This window comes from Gorilla gorilla, chromosome 12 (genome assembly GCF_029281585.2).
Source record: "Gorilla gorilla gorilla isolate KB3781 chromosome 12, NHGRI_mGorGor1-v2.1_pri, whole genome shotgun sequence".
NCBI lineage: Eukaryota > Metazoa > Chordata > Mammalia > Primates > Hominidae > Gorilla > Gorilla gorilla.
In genome coordinates, this window is record NC_073236.2 from 4,921,624 (window position 1) to 4,938,782 (window position 17,159).

The following is a 17,159-nucleotide window of genomic DNA, read 5'->3' on the forward strand; positions in this document are numbered from 1 at the left end:
CTGGGTGACCAGTGAAGAGTTATGATGTCTCAATGCCCACATAGGCAGATCACAGACAAGGGCCTGTCACCTCACTCCCCAGTGCAGACTTATGATGTCACAATGCCCCCTTAGGCAGATCACAGACAAGGGTCTGTCACCTGGGTGACCAGTGCAGAGTTATAATGCCACAATGCCCCCTTAGGCAGTTCACAGACAAGGGGCTGTCACTTGGGTTACCCGTGCAGGGTTATGATGTCACAATGCCCCCTTAGGCAGATCATACATAAAGGTCTGTAACCGCAGTGACGAGTGCAGAGTTATGGTGTCACAAGTCCACCTTAGGCAGATCACAGACTAGGGTCTGTCTCCTGGTTGACAAGTGCAGTGTTATGATGTCACAATGCCCCCTAAGGCTGATCACAGACAAGGGTCTGTCACCTGGGTGAGCAGTGCAGAGTTTTGATGTGACAATGCCCCCTTAGACAGATCACAGAAAAGGGTCTGTCACCTGGCTGACCAGTGCAGATTTATGATGTCACAATGCCCCCTTAGGCAGATCAAAGACAAGGATCTGTCACCTGGGTGTCCATTGCAGTGTTATGATGTCACAATGCCCCCTTAGGCAGATCTCAGACAAGGGTCTGCCACCTGGGTGAGGGGTGGAGAATTATGATGTCAAAATGCCCCCTTAGGCAGATCACAGACAAGGGTCTGTCACCTCGCAGACACGTGCACAGTTATGATGTCAAAGTGCCTCTTTAGGAAGATCAAAGACAAAGGTCTCTCACCTGGGTGCCCAGTGCAGAGTTATGGTGTCACAATGCACCTTTAGGCAGATCACAGACAAGGGTCTGTCACTTGGGTGACCAGTGCAGATTTATGATGTCACAATGCCCCCTTAGGTAGATCACAGACAAGAGTCTGTCACCTGGGTGACCAGTTCCGAGTTATGATGTCACAATGCCCCCGTAGGCAGATCACGGAAAAGGGTCTTTCACCAGGGTGCCCAGTGAAGACTTATGATGTCACAATGCCCCCTTAGGCAGATCACAGACAAGTGTCTGTCACCTGGGTGACCAGTGCAGAGTTATGATGTCACCATGACCCGTTCGGCAGATCACATTCAAGGGCCTGTCACATGGGTGACCCGAACAGAGTTATGATGTCACAATGCCCCCTTAGGCAGATCACAGACAAGGGTCTGTCACCTTTGTGCCCAGTGTAGAGTTATGATGTCACATTGCCCCATTAAGAAGATCACAGACAAGTGTCTGTCACCTGGGTGACCATTGCAGAGTTATGATCTCACAATGACCCCTTAGACAGATCACAGACTAGGGTCTGTCACCTGGGTGACCAGTGCAGAGTTATGATGTCACAATGACCCCTTAGGCAGATCACAGACTAGGGTCTGTCACCTGGGTGACCAATGCAGAGTTAAGATGTCACAATGCCCCTTTAGGCAGATCAAAGACAAGGGTATGTCACCTGGGTTACCAGTGTAGACTTATGTTGTCACAATGCCCACTTAAGAAGATCAAAGACAATGGTCTGTCACCAGGGTGACCCGGGCAGACTTATGATGTCACAATGCACCCTTATGCAGATCACAGACAGGGGTCTATCACCTGGGAGACTCGTGCAGTGTTATGATGTCACAATGCCCCCTTAGGCAGATCACAGAAAAGGGTTTGACACCTGGGTGACCAGTGGACAGTTATGAAATCACAATGCCCCTTAGGCAGATCACAGACAAGGGTCTGTCACCACGATGACCAGTGCAGAGTTATGAGGTCACAATGCCCCCTTAGGCAGATCATAGACAAGGGTCTGTCACCTGGGTGACCCGTGCAGAGTTATGATGTCACAATGCCCCTTAGGCCGATCACAGACAAGGGTCTGTCACCTGTGTGACCACTGCAGAGTTATGAAGTCACAATACACACTTAGGCAGATCAGACACAAGGGTCTGTCACCTGGGTTACCCGTGCTGAGATATGTTGTCACAATGCCCCCTTACGCATATCACACACAAGGGTCTGACACCTGGGAGATGCGTGCAGAGTTATGATGTCACAATGCCCCCTTAGGCAGATCACAAACAAGGGTCTGTCTACTGGGTGATCAGTGCAGAGTTATGATGTCACAATGCCCACACAGGGAGATCAAAGACAAGAGTCTGCCACCTCGGTGACCAATGCAGAGTTATGATGTCACAATGCCCCCTTAGGTAGTTCAAAGACAAGGGTCTGTCACCTGGGGACCAGTGCAGATTTATTATGTCTCAATGCCCCCTAAGGCAGATCACATTCAAGGGCCTGTCACATGGGTGACCCGTGCAGTGTTTTGATGTCACAATGCCCCCTTAGGCAGATCAGAGACAAGGGTCTGCCATCTGGGTGCCTCGTGCAGAGTTATGATGTCACAATGCCCCCTTGGGCAGATCACAGTCAAGGGTCTGTCACCTGGGTGACCAGTGCAGAGTTATGATGTCACAATGACACCTTAGGCAGTTCACAGACAGGGGTCTGTAACCTGGGTGACCAGTGCAGTGTTATGATGTCACAATGACCACTTAAGAAGACCAAAGGCAAGGGTATGTCAAAAGGGTGACCCATGCAGAATTATGATTTCACAATGCACCCTTTGGCAGATCACTGACAAGGGTCTGTCACCTGGGTGACCCGTGCAGGGTTATGATGTCACAGTGCCCCCTTATGCAGATGACAGACAAGGGCCTCTCACCTGGGTGACCAGTGCAGAGTTATCATGTCACAATGCCCCCTTAGGGAGTTCACAGACAAGGGTCTGTCACCTGGGTGACCAGTGCAGCGTTGTGTTGTCACAATACCACCTTAGGCAGATCAGAGTAAAGGATACGTCACCTAGGTTACCAGTGCTCAGTTATGATGTCACAATGCCCCCTTAGGCACATCACAGACAAGGGTACGTCACCTGGATTACCAGGGCACAGTTATGATGTCACAATGCCCTCCTAGGCAGATCACAGACAAGGGTCTGTCACCTCGGTGACTAGTGAAGAGTTATGATCGAACAAAGCCCCTTTAGGCAGATCACAGAACACGGTCTGTCACCTGGGCAACCAGTGCAGAGTTATGATGTCACAATGCCCCCATAGGCAGATAGTGGAAAATAGTCTGTAACCAGGCTGACCAGTGCAGAGTTATGTTGTCACAATACTCCATTATGCCGATCACAGAAAAGGGTCTGTCACCTGGGTCACCACTGCAGAGTTATGATGTCACAATGCCCCTTTAGGCAGATCACAGACAAGGGTCTTTCACCTGGGTGACCAGTGCAGAGTTAGGAAGTCACAGTGCCCCCTTAGGCAGATCACAGACAAGGGCCTGTCACCTGGGTCCCCAGTGCAGACTTACTATGTCACAATGCCCACTTAGGCAGATCACTGACAAGGGTCTGTCACCTGGGTGACCAGTGCAGAGTTATGATGTCACAGTGACCCCTTAAGCAGATCACTTTCAAGGGCCTGTCACGTGGGTGACACATGCAGAGTTATGATGTCACAATGTCACCTTAGGCAGATCACAGACAAGGGCCTGTCACCTTGGTGCTCAGTGCAGACTTATGATGTCACAATGCCTCCTTAGGCAGATCACAGACAGGGGTCTGTCACCTGGGCGACCAGTGCAGAATTATGATGTCACAATGACCCCTTGGGCAGATCACATTCACGTGCTTGTCACATGGGTTACCCGAGCAGAGTTATGATGTCACAATGCCCCCTTAATCAGATCACAGACAAGGGTCTGTCACCTGGGTGACCAGTGCAGAGTTATGATGTCACAATGCCCACATAGGCAGATCACAGACAAGGGCCTGTCACCTCACTGCCCAGTGCAGACTTATGATGTCACAATGCCCCCTTAGGCAGATCACAGACAAGGGTCTGTCACCTGGGTGACCAGTGCAGAGTTATAATGCCACAATGCCCCCTTAGGCAGTTCACAGACAAGGGTCTGTCGCTTGGGTTACCCGTGCAGGTTTATGATGTCACAATGCCCCCTTAGGCAGATCATACATAAAGGTCTGTAACCGCAGTGACGAGTGCAGAGTTATGGTGTCACAAGGCCACCTTAGGCTGATCACAGACTAGGGTCTGTCTCCTGGTTGACAAGGGCAGTGTTATGATGTCACAATGCCCCCTAAGGCTGATCACAGACAAGGGTCTGTCACCTGGGTGACCAATGCAGAGTTGAGATGTCACAATGCCCCTTTAGGCAGATCAAAGACAAGGGTATGTCATCTGGGTTACCAGTGTAGACTTATGTTGTCACAATGCCCACTTAAGCAGATCAAAGACAATGGTCTGTCACCAGGGTGACCCGGGCAGACTTATGATGTCACAATGCACCCTTATGCAGATCACAGACAGGGGTCTATCACCTGGGAGACTCGTGCAGTGTTATGATGTCACAATGCCCCCTTAGGCAGATCACAGAAAAGGGTTTGACACCTGGGTGACCAGTGGACAGTTATGAAATCACAATGCCCCTTAGGCAGATCACAGACAAGGGTCTGTCACCACGATGACCAGTGCAGAGTTATGATGTCACAATGCCCCCTTAGGCAGATCAGAGACAAGGGTCTGCCATCTGGGTGCCTCGTGCAGAGTTATGATGTAACAATGCCCCCTTGGGCAGATCACAGTCAAGGGTCTGTCACCTGGGTGACCAGTGCAGAGTTATGATGTCACAATGACACCTTAGGCAGTTCACAGACAGGGGTCTGTCACCTGGGTGACCAGTGCAGTGTTATGATGTCACAATGACCACTTAAGTAGACCAAAGGCAAGGGTATGTCAAAAGGGTGACCCATGCAGAATTATGATGTCACAATGCACCCTTTGGCAGATCACTGACAAGGGTCTGTCACCTGGGTGACCCGTGCAGGGTTATGATGTCACAGTGCCCCCTTATGCAGATGACAGACAAGGGCCTCTCACCTGGGTGACCAGTGCAGAGTTATCATGTCACAATGCCCCCTTAGGGAGTTCACAGACAAGGGTCTGTCACCTGGGTGACCAGTGCAGCGTTGTGTTGTCACAATACCACCTTAGGCAGATCAGAGTAAAGGATACGTCACCTAGGTTACCAGTGCTCAGTTATGATGTCACAATACCCCCTTAGGCACATCACAGACAAGGGTACGTCACCTGGATTACCAGGGCACAGTTATGATGTCACAATGCCCTCTTAGGCAGATCACAGACAAGGGTCTGTCACCTCGGTGACTAGTGAAGAGTTATGATCGAACAATGCCCCCTTAGGCAGATCACAGAAAACGGTCTGTCACCTGGGTAACCAGTGCAGAGTTATGATGTCACAATGCCCCCATAGGCAGATAGTGGAAAATAGTCTGTAACCAGGCTGACCAGTGCAGAGTTATGTTGTCACAATACTCCATTATGCCGATCACAGAAAAGGGTCTGTCACCTGGGTCACCACTGCAGAGTTATGATGTCACAATGCCCCTTTAGGCAGATCACAGACAAGGGTCTTTCACCTGGGTGACCAGTGCAGAGTTAGGAAGTCACAGTGCCCCCTTAGGCAGATCACAGACAAGGGCCTGTCACCTGGGTCCCCAGTGCAGACTTACTATGTCACAATGCCCACTTAGGCAGATCACTGACAAGGGTCTGTCACCTGGGTGACCAGTGCAGAGTTATGATGTCACAGTGACCCCTTAAGCAGATCACTTTCAAGGGCCTGTCACGTGGGTGACACATGCAGAGTTATGATGTCACAATGCCACCTTAGGCAGATCACAGACAAGGGCCTGTCACCTTGGTGCTCAGTGCAGACTTATGATGTCACAATGCCTCCTTAGGCAGATCACAGACAGGGGTCTGTCACCTGGGCGACCAGTGCAGAATTATGATGTCACAATGACCCCTTGGGCAGATCACATTCACGTGCTTGTCACATGGGTTACCCGAGCAGAGTTATGATGTCACAATGCCCCCTTAATCAGATCACAGACAAGGGTCTGTCACCTGGGTGACCAGTGAAGAGTTATGATGTCTCAATGCCCACATAGGCAGATCACAGACAAGGGCCTGTCACCTCACTCCCCAGTGCAGACTTATGATGTCACAATGCCCCCTTAGGCAGATCACAGACAAGGGTCTGTCACCTGGGTGACCAGTGCAGAGTTATAATGCCACAATGCCCCCTTAGGCAGTTCACAGACAAGGGGCTGTCACTTGGGTTACCCGTGCAGGGTTATGATGTCACAATGCCCCCTTAGGCAGATCATACATAAAGGTCTGTAACCGCAGTGACGAGTGCAGAGTTATGGTGTCACAAGGCCACCTTAGGCAGATCACAGACTAGGGTCTGTCTCCTGGTTGACAAGTGCAGTGTTATGATGTCACAATGCCCCCTAAGGCTGATCACAGACAAGGGTCTGTCACCTGGGTGAGCAGTGCAGAGTTTTGATGTGACAATGCCCCCTTAGACAGATCACAGAAAAGGGTCTGTCACCTGGCTGACCAGTGCAGATTTATGATGTCACAATGCCCCCTTAGGCAGATCAAAGACAAGGATCTGTCACCTGGGTGTCCATTGCAGTGTTATGATGTCACAATGCCCCCTTAGGCAGATCTCAGACAAGGGTCTGCCACCTGGGTGAGGGGTGGAGAATTATGATGTCAAAATGCCCCCTTAGGCAGATCACAGACAAGGGTCTGTCACCTCGCAGACACGTGCACAGTTATGATGTCAAAGTGCCTCTTTAGGAAGATCAAAGACAAAGGTCTCTCACCTGGGTGCCCAGTGCAGAGTTATGGTGTCACAATGCACCTTTAGGCAGATCACAGACAAGGGTCTGTCACTTGGGTGACCAGTGCAGATTTATGATGTCACAATGCCCCCTTAGGTAGATCACAGACAAGAGTCTGTCACCTGGGTGACCAGTTCCGAGTTATGATGTCACAATGCCCCCGTAGGCAGATCACGGAAAAGGGTCTTTCACCAGGGTGCCCAGTGAAGACTTATGATGTCACAATGCCCCCTTAGGCAGATCACAGACAAGTGTCTGTCACCTGGGTGACCAGTGCAGAGTTATGATGTCACCATGACCCGTTCGGCAGATCACATTCAAGGGCCTGTCACATGGGTGACCCGAACAGAGTTATGATGTCACAATGCCCCCTTAGGCAGATCACAGACAAGGGTCTGTCACCTTTGTGCCCAGTGTAGAGTTATGATGTCACATTGCCCCATTAAGAAGATCACAGACAAGTGTCTGTCACCTGGGTGACCATTGCAGAGTTATGATCTCACAATGACCCCTTAGACAGATCACAGACTAGGGTCTGTCACCTGGGTGACCAGTGCAGAGTTATGATGTCACAATGACCCCTTAGGCAGATCACAGACTAGGGTCTGTCACCTGGGTGACCAATGCAGAGTTAAGATGTCACAATGCCCCTTTAGGCAGATCAAAGACAAGGGTATGTCATCTGGGTTACCAGTGTAGACTTATGTTGTCACAATGCCCACTTAAGAAGATCAAAGACAATGGTCTGTCACCAGGGTGACCCGGGCAGACTTATGATGTCACAATGCACCCTTATGCAGATCACAGACAGGGGTCTATCACCTGGGAGACTCGTGCAGTGTTATGATGTCACAATGCCCCCTTAGGCAGATCACAGAAAAGGGTTTGACACCTGGGTGACCAGTGGACAGTTATGAAATCACAATGCCCCTTAGGCAGATCACAGACAAGGGTCTGTCACCACGATGACCAGTGCAGAGTTATGATGTCACAATGCCCCCTTAGGCAGATCATAGACAAGGGTCTGTCACCTGGGTGACCAGTGCAGAGTTATGATGTCACAATGGCCCCCTTAGGCAGATCACAGACAAGCGTCTGTCATCTGGGTGACCAGTGCACAGTTATCATGTCACAATGCACCCTTAGGCAGATCACAGACAAGAGTCTGTCACCTGGTAACTAGTGCACATTTATGAGGTCACAATGCCCCCTTGGGAATATGACGGACAAGGGTCTGTCACCATGGTGACCAGTGAAGAGTTATGATGTCACAATGTCCCGTTACGCAGTTCACAGTCAAGGTTCTGTCACCTGGGTGACCAGTGGAGAGTTTTGATGTCACAATGCCCCATCAAGCAGATCACAGACAAGGTTCTGTCACCAGGAGACAAGTGCAGAGTTATGATGTCACAATGCCCCCTTAGGCAGTTCACAGACAAGGGACTGTCATCTGGGTGACCACTGCAGGTTTATGATGTCACAACGCCCCCTTAGGGAGATCACAGAGAATGGTCTCTCACCTTAGTGACCAATGCATAGTTATGATGTCACAATTCCCCCTTAGGCAAATCACAGACAAGGGTCTGTCACCTGGGTGCCCAGTGTAGAGTTATGATGTCACAATGCCCCATTAAGCAGAAAACAGACAAGGATCTGCCACCTGGGTGACATTGCGTAGTTATCATGTCACAATGACCCCTTAGGCAGATCACAGACAAGGGTTTGTCACCTGGGTGACCAGTGCAGAGTTATGATGTCACAGTGACCCCTTAGGCAGATCACAGACAATTGGTCTGTCACCTGTTTGACCAGTGCAGAGTTATGATGTCACAATGCCACCTTAAGGCAGATCAAAGACCAGGGTCTGTCACCTGGGTTATCAGTGCATAGTTATGGTGTCACAATGCCCACGTAAGCAGATCACAGACAAGGTTCTGTCACCTGGGTGACCAGTGCAGAGTTATGATGTCACAATGATCACTTAGCCAGATCACAGACAAGCGCCTGTCACCTGGGTTACCAGGGCACAGTTATGATGTCGCAATGCCCTCTCAGGCAGATCACTGACAAGGGTCTGACACCAGGGTGACCCGTGCAGTGTTGTGATATCACAATGCACCCTGCGGCAGATCACAGACAAGGGTCCAACACCTGGGTGACCAGTACAGAGTTATGATGTCATATTTCCCCCTTAAGCAGATTACAGACAAGGGTCTGTCACCTGGGTGACCCGTGCAGAGTTATGATGTCACAATGCCCCTTAGGCCGATCACAGACAAGGGTCTGTCACCTGTGTGACCACTGCAGAGTTATGAAGTCACAATACACACTTAGGCAGATCAGACACAAGGGTCTGTCACCTGGGTTACCCGTGCTGAGATATGTTGTCACAATGCCCCCTTACGCATATCACACACAAGGGTCTGACACCTGGGAGATGCGTGCAGAGTTATGATGTCACAATGCCCCCTTAGGCAGATCACAAACAAGGGTCTGTCTACTGGGTGATCAGTGCAGAGTTATGATGTCACAATGCCCACACAGGGAGATCAAAGACAAGAGTCTGCCACCTCGGTGACCAATGCAGAGTTATGATGTCACAATGCCCCCTTAGGTAGTTCAAAGACAAGGGTCTGTCACCTGGGGACCAGTGCAGATTTATTATGTCTCAATGCCCCCTTAGGCAGATCACATTCAAGGGCCTGTCACATGGGTGACCCGTGCAGTGTTTTGATGTCACAATGCCCCCTTAGGCAGATCAGAGACAAGGGTCTGCCATCTGGGTGCCTCGTGCAGAGTTATGATGTCACAATGCCCCCTTGGGCAGATCACAGTCAAGGGTCTGTCACCTGGGTGACCAGTGCAGAGTTATGATGTCACAATGACACCTTAGGCAGTTCACAGACAGGGGTCTGTAACCTGGGTGACCAGTGCAGTGTTATGATGTCACAATGACCACTTAAGAAGACCAAAGGCAAGGGTATGTCAAAAGGGTGACCCATGCAGAATTATGATTTCACAATGCACCCTTTGGCAGATCACTGACAAGGGTCTGTCACCTGGGTGACCCGTGCAGGGTTATGATGTCACAGTGCCCCCTTATGCAGATGACAGACAAGGGCCTCTCACCTGGGTGACCAGTGCAGAGTTATCATGTCACAATGCCCCCTTAGGGAGTTCACAGACAAGGGTCTGTCACCTGGGTGACCAGTGCAGCGTTGTGTTGTCACAATACCACCTTAGGCAGATCAGAGTAAAGGATACGTCACCTAGGTTACCAGTGCTCAGTTATGATGTCACAATGCCCCCTTAGGCACATCACAGACAAGGGTACGTCACCTGGATTACCAGGGCACAGTTATGATGTCACAATGCCCTCCTAGGCAGATCACAGACAAGGGTCTGTCACCTCGGTGACTAGTGAAGAGTTATGATCGAACAAAGCCCCTTTAGGCAGATCACAGAACACGGTCTGTCACCTGGGCAACCAGTGCAGAGTTATGATGTCACAATGCCCCCATAGGCAGATAGTGGAAAATAGTCTGTAACCAGGCTGACCAGTGCAGAGTTATGTTGTCACAATACTCCATTATGCCGATCACAGAAAAGGGCCTGTCACCTGGGTCACCACTGCAGAGTTATGATGTCACAATGCCCCTTTAGGCAGATCACAGACAAGGGTCTTTCACCTGGGTGACCAGTGCAGAGTTAGGAAGTCACAGTGCCCCCTTAGGCAGATCACAGACAAGGGCCTGTCACCTGGGTCCCCAGTGCAGACTTACTATGTCACAATGCCCACTTAGGCAGATCACTGACAAGGGTCTGTCACCTGGGTGACCAGTGCAGAGTTATGATGTCACAGTGACCCCTTAAGCAGATCACTTTCAAGGGCCTGTCACGTGGGTGACACATGCAGAGTTATGATGTCACAATGTCACCTTAGGCAGATCACAGACAAGGGCCTGTCACCTTGGTGCTCAGTGCAGACTTATGATGTCACAATGCCTCCTTAGGCAGATCACAGACAGGGGTCTGTCACCTGGGCGACCAGTGCAGAATTATGATGTCACAATGACCCCTTGGGCAGATCACATTCACGTGCTTGTCACATGGGTTACCCGAGCAGAGTTATGATGTCACAATGCCCCCTTAATCAGATCACAGACAAGGGTCTGTCACCTGGGTGACCAGTGCAGAGTTATGATGTCACAATGCCCACATAGGCAGATCACAGACAAGGGCCTGTCACCTCACTGCCCAGTGCAGACTTATGATGTCACAATGCCCCCTTAGGCAGATCACAGACAAGGGTCTGTCACCTGGGTGACCAGTGCAGAGTTATAATGCCACAATGCCCCCTTAGGCAGTTCACAGACAAGGGTCTGTCACTTGGGTTACCCGTGCAGGTTTATGATGTCACAATGCCCCCTTAGGCAGATCATACATAAAGGTCTGTAACCGCAGTGACGAGTGCAGAGTTATGGTGTCACAAGGCCACCTTAGGCTGATCACAGACTAGGGTCTGTCTCCTGGTTGACAAGGGCAGTGTTATGATGTCACAATGCCCCCTAAGGCTGATCACAGACAAGGGTCTGTCACCTGGGTGACCAATGCAGAGTTGAGATGTCACAATGCCCCTTTAGGCAGATCAAAGACAAGGGTATGTCATCTGGGTTACCAGTGTAGACTTATGTTGTCACAATGCCCACTTAAGCAGATCAAAGACAATGGTCTGTCACCAGGGTGACCCGGGCAGACTTATGATGTCACAATGCACCCTTATGCAGATCACAGACAGGGGTCTATCACCTGGGAGACTCGTGCAGTGTTATGATGTCACAATGCCCCCTTAGGCAGATCACAGAAAAGGGTTTGACACCTGGGTGACCAGTGGACAGTTATGAAATCACAATGCCCCTTAGGCAGATCACAGACAAGGGTCTGTCACCACGATGACCAGTGCAGAGTTATGATGTCACAATGCCCCCTTAGGCAGATCAGAGACAAGGGTCTGCCATCTGGGTGCCTCGTGCAGAGTTATGATGTAACAATGCCCCCTTGGGCAGATCACAGTCAAGGGTCTGTCACCTGGGTGACCAGTGCAGAGTTATGATGTCACAATGACACCTTAGGCAGTTCACAGACAGGGGTCTGTCACCTGGGTGACCAGTGCAGTGTTATGATGTCACAATGACCACTTAAGTAGACCAAAGGCAAGGGTATGTCAAAAGGGTGACCCATGCAGAATTATGATGTCACAATGCACCCTTTGGCAGATCACTGACAAGGGTCTGTCACCTGGGTGACCCGTGCAGGGTTATGATGTCACAGTGCCCCCTTATGCAGATGACAGACAAGGGCCTCTCACCTGGGTGACCAGTGCAGAGTTATCATGTCACAATGCCCCCTTAGGGAGTTCACAGACAAGGGTCTGTCACCTGGGTGACCAGTGCAGCGTTGTGTTGTCACAATACCACCTTAGGCAGATCAGAGTAAAGGATACGTCACCTAGGTTACCAGTGCTCAGTTATGATGTCACAATACCCCCTTAGGCACATCACAGACAAGGGTACGTCACCTGGATTACCAGGGCACAGTTATGATGTCACAATGCCCTCTTAGGCAGATCACAGACAAGGGTCTGTCACCTCGGTGACTAGTGAAGAGTTATGATCGAACAATGCCCCCTTAGGCAGATCACAGAAAACGGTCTGTCACCTGGGTAACCAGTGCAGAGTTATGATGTCACAATGCCCCCATAGGCAGATAGTGGAAAATAGTCTGTAACCAGGCTGACCAGTGCAGAGTTATGTTGTCACAATACTCCATTATGCCGATCACAGAAAAGGGTCTGTCACCTGGGTCACCACTGCAGAGTTATGATGTCACAATGCCCCTTTAGGCAGATCACAGACAAGGGTCTTTCACCTGGGTGACCAGTGCAGAGTTAGGAAGTCACAGTGCCCCCTTAGGCAGATCACAGACAAGGGCCTGTCACCTGGGTCCCCAGTGCAGACTTACTATGTCACAATGCCCACTTAGGCAGATCACTGACAAGGGTCTGTCACCTGGGTGACCAGTGCAGAGTTATGATGTCACAGTGACCCCTTAAGCAGATCACTTTCAAGGGCCTGTCACGTGGGTGACACATGCAGAGTTATGATGTCACAATGCCACCTTAGGCAGATCACAGACAAGGGCCTGTCACCTTGGTGCTCAGTGCAGACTTATGATGTCACAATGCCTCCTTAGGCAGATCACAGACAGGGGTCTGTCACCTGGGCGACCAGTGCAGAATTATGATGTCACAATGACCCCTTGGGCAGATCACATTCACGTGCTTGTCACATGGGTTACCCGAGCAGAGTTATGATGTCACAATGCCCCCTTAATCAGATCACAGACAAGGGTCTGTCACCTGGGTGACCAGTGAAGAGTTATGATGTCTCAATGCCCACATAGGCAGATCACAGACAAGGGCCTGTCACCTCACTCCCCAGTGCAGACTTATGATGTCACAATGCCCCCTTAGGCAGATCACAGACAAGGGTCTGTCACCTGGGTGACCAGTGCAGAGTTATAATGCCACAATGCCCCCTTAGGCAGTTCACAGACAAGGGGCTGTCACTTGGGTTACCCGTGCAGGGTTATGATGTCACAATGCCCCCTTAGGCAGATCATACATAAAGGTCTGTAACCGCAGTGACGAGTGCAGAGTTATGGTGTCACAAGGCCACCTTAGGCAGATCACAGACTAGGGTCTGTCTCCTGGTTGACAAGTGCAGTGTTATGATGTCACAATGCCCCCTAAGGCTGATCACAGACAAGGGTCTGTCACCTGGGTGAGCAGTGCAGAGTTTTGATGTGACAATGCCCCCTTAGACAGATCACAGAAAAGGGTCTGTCACCTGGCTGACCAGTGCAGATTTATGATGTCACAATGCCCCCTTAGGCAGATCAAAGACAAGGATCTGTCACCTGGGTGTCCATTGCAGTGTTATGATGTCACAATGCCCCCTTAGGCAGATCTCAGACAAGGGTCTGCCACCTGGGTGAGGGGTGGAGAATTATGATGTCAAAATGCCCCCTTAGGCAGATCACAGACAAGGGTCTGTCACCTCGCAGACACGTGCACAGTTATGATGTCAAAGTGCCTCTTTAGGAAGATCAAAGACAAAGGTCTCTCACCTGGGTGCCCAGTGCAGAGTTATGGTGTCACAATGCACCTTTAGGCAGATCACAGACAAGGGTCTGTCACTTGGGTGACCAGTGCAGATTTATGATGTCACAATGCCCCCTTAGGTAGATCACAGACAAGAGTCTGTCACCTGGGTGACCAGTTCCGAGTTATGATGTCACAATGCCCCCGTAGGCAGATCACGGAAAAGGGTCTTTCACCAGGGTGCCCAGTGAAGACTTATGATGTCACAATGCCCCCTTAGGCAGATCACAGACAAGTGTCTGTCACCTGGGTGACCAGTGCAGAGTTATGATGTCACCATGACCCGTTCGGCAGATCACATTCAAGGGCCTGTCACATGGGTGACCCGAACAGAGTTATGATGTCACAATGCCCCCTTAGGCAGATCACAGACAAGGGTCTGTCACCTTTGTGCCCAGTGTAGAGTTATGATGTCACATTGCCCCATTAAGAAGATCACAGACAAGTGTCTGTCACCTGGGTGACCATTGCAGAGTTATGATCTCACAATGACCCCTTAGACAGATCACAGACTAGGGTCTGTCACCTGGGTGACCAGTGCAGAGTTATGATGTCACAATGACCCCTTAGGCAGATCACAGACTAGGGTCTGTCACCTGGGTGACCAATGCAGAGTTAAGATGTCACAATGCCCCTTTAGGCAGATCAAAGACAAGGGTATGTCACCTGGGTTACCAGTGTAGACTTATGTTGTCACAATGCCCACTTAAGAAGATCAAAGACAATGGTCTGTCACCAGGGTGACCCGGGCAGACTTATGATGTCACAATGCACCCTTATGCAGATCACAGACAGGGGTCTATCACCTGGGAGACTCGTGCAGTGTTATGATGTCACAATGCCCCCTTAGGCAGATCACAGAAAAGGGTTTGACACCTGGGTGACCAGTGGACAGTTATGAAATCACAATGCCCCTTAGGCAGATCACAGACAAGGGTCTGTCACCACGATGACCAGTGCAGAGTTATGATGTCACAATGCCCCCTTAGGCAGATCATAGACAAGGGTCTGTCACCTGGGTGACCAGTGCAGAGTTATGATGTCACAATGGCCCCCTTAGGCAGATCACAGACAAGCGTCTGTCATCTGGGTGACCAGTGCACAGTTATCATGTCACAATGCACCCTTAGGCAGATCACAGACAAGAGTCTGTCACCTGGTAACTAGTGCACATTTATGAGGTCACAATGCCCCCTTGGGAATATGACGGACAAGGGTCTGTCACCATGGTGACCAGTGAAGAGTTATGATGTCACAATGTCCCGTTACGCAGTTCACAGTCAAGGTTCTGTCACCTGGGTGACCAGTGGAGAGTTTTGATGTCACAATGCCCCATCAAGCAGATCACAGACAAGGTTCTGTCACCAGGAGACAAGTGCAGAGTTATGATGTCACAATGCCCCCTTAGGCAGTTCACAGACAAGGGACTGTCATCTGGGTGACCACTGCAGGTTTATGATGTCACAACGCCCCCTTAGGGAGATCACAGAGAATGGTCTCTCACCTTAGTGACCAATGCATAGTTATGATGTCACAATTCCCCCTTAGGCAAATCACAGACAAGGGTCTGTCACCTGGGTGCCCAGTGTAGAGTTATGATGTCACAATGCCCCATTAAGCAGAAAACAGACAAGGATCTGCCACCTGGGTGACATTGCGTAGTTATCATGTCACAATGACCCCTTAGGCAGATCACAGACAAGGTTTTGTCACCTGGGTGACCAGTGCAGAGTTATGATGTCACAGTGACCCCTTAGGCAGATCACAGACAATTGGTCTGTCACCTGTTTGACCAGTGCAGAGTTATGATGTCACAATGCCACCTTAAGGCAGATCAAAGACCAGGGTCTGTCACCTGGGTTATCAGTGCATAGTTATGGTGTCACAATGCCCACGTAAGCAGATCACAGACAAGGTTCTGTCACCTGGGTGACCAGTGCAGAGTTATGATGTCACAATGATCACTTAGCCAGATCACAGACAAGCGCCTGTCACCTGGGTTACCAGGGCACAGTTATGATGTCGCAATGCCCTCTCAGGCAGATCACTGACAAGGGTCTGACACCAGGGTGACCCGTGCAGTGTTGTGATATCACAATGCACCCTGCGGCAGATCACAGACAAGGGTCCAACACCTGGGTGACCAGTACAGAGTTATGATGTCATATTTCCCCCTTAAGCAGATTACAGACAAGGGTCTGTCACCTGGGTGACCCGTGCAGAGTTATGATGTCACAATGCCCCTTAGGCCGATCACAGACAAGGGTCTGTCATCTGTGTGACCACTGCAGAGTTATGAAGTCACAATACACACTTAGGCAGATCAGACACAAGGGTCTGTCACCTGGGTTACCCGTGCTGAGATATGTTGTCACAATGCCCCCTTACGCATATCACAGAGAAGGGTCTGACACCTGGGAGATGCGTGCAGAGTTATGATGTCACAATGCCCCCTTAGGCAGATCACAAACAAGGGTCTGTCTACTGGGTGATCAGTGCAGAGTTATGATGTCACAATGCCCACACAGGGAGATCAAAGACAAGAGTCTGCCACCTCGGTGACCAATGCAGAGTTATGATGTCACAATGCCCCCTTAGGTAGTTCAAAGACAAGGGTCTGTCACCTGGGGACCAGTGCAGATTTATTATGTCTCAATGCCCCCTTAGGCAGATCACATTCAAGGGCCTGTCACATGGGTGACCCGTGCAGTGTTTTGATGTCACAATGCCCCCTTAGGCAGATCAGAGACAAGGGTCTGCCATCTGGGTGCCTCGTGCAGAGTTATGATGTCACAATGCCCCCTTGGGCAGATCACAGTCAAGGGTCTGTCACCTGGGTGACCAGTGCAGAGTTATGATGTCACAATGACACCTTAGGCAGTTCACAGACAGGGGTCTGTAACGTGGGTGACCAGTGCAGTGTTATGATGTCACAATGACCACTTAAGAAGACCAAAGGCAAGGGTATGTCAAAAGGGTGACCCATGCAGAATTATGATTTCACAATGCACCCTTTGGCAGATCACTGACAAGGGTCTGTCACCTGGGTGACCCGTGCAGGGTTATGATGTCACAATGCCCCCTTATGCAGATGACAGACAAGGGCCTCTCACCTGGGTGACCAGTGCAGAGT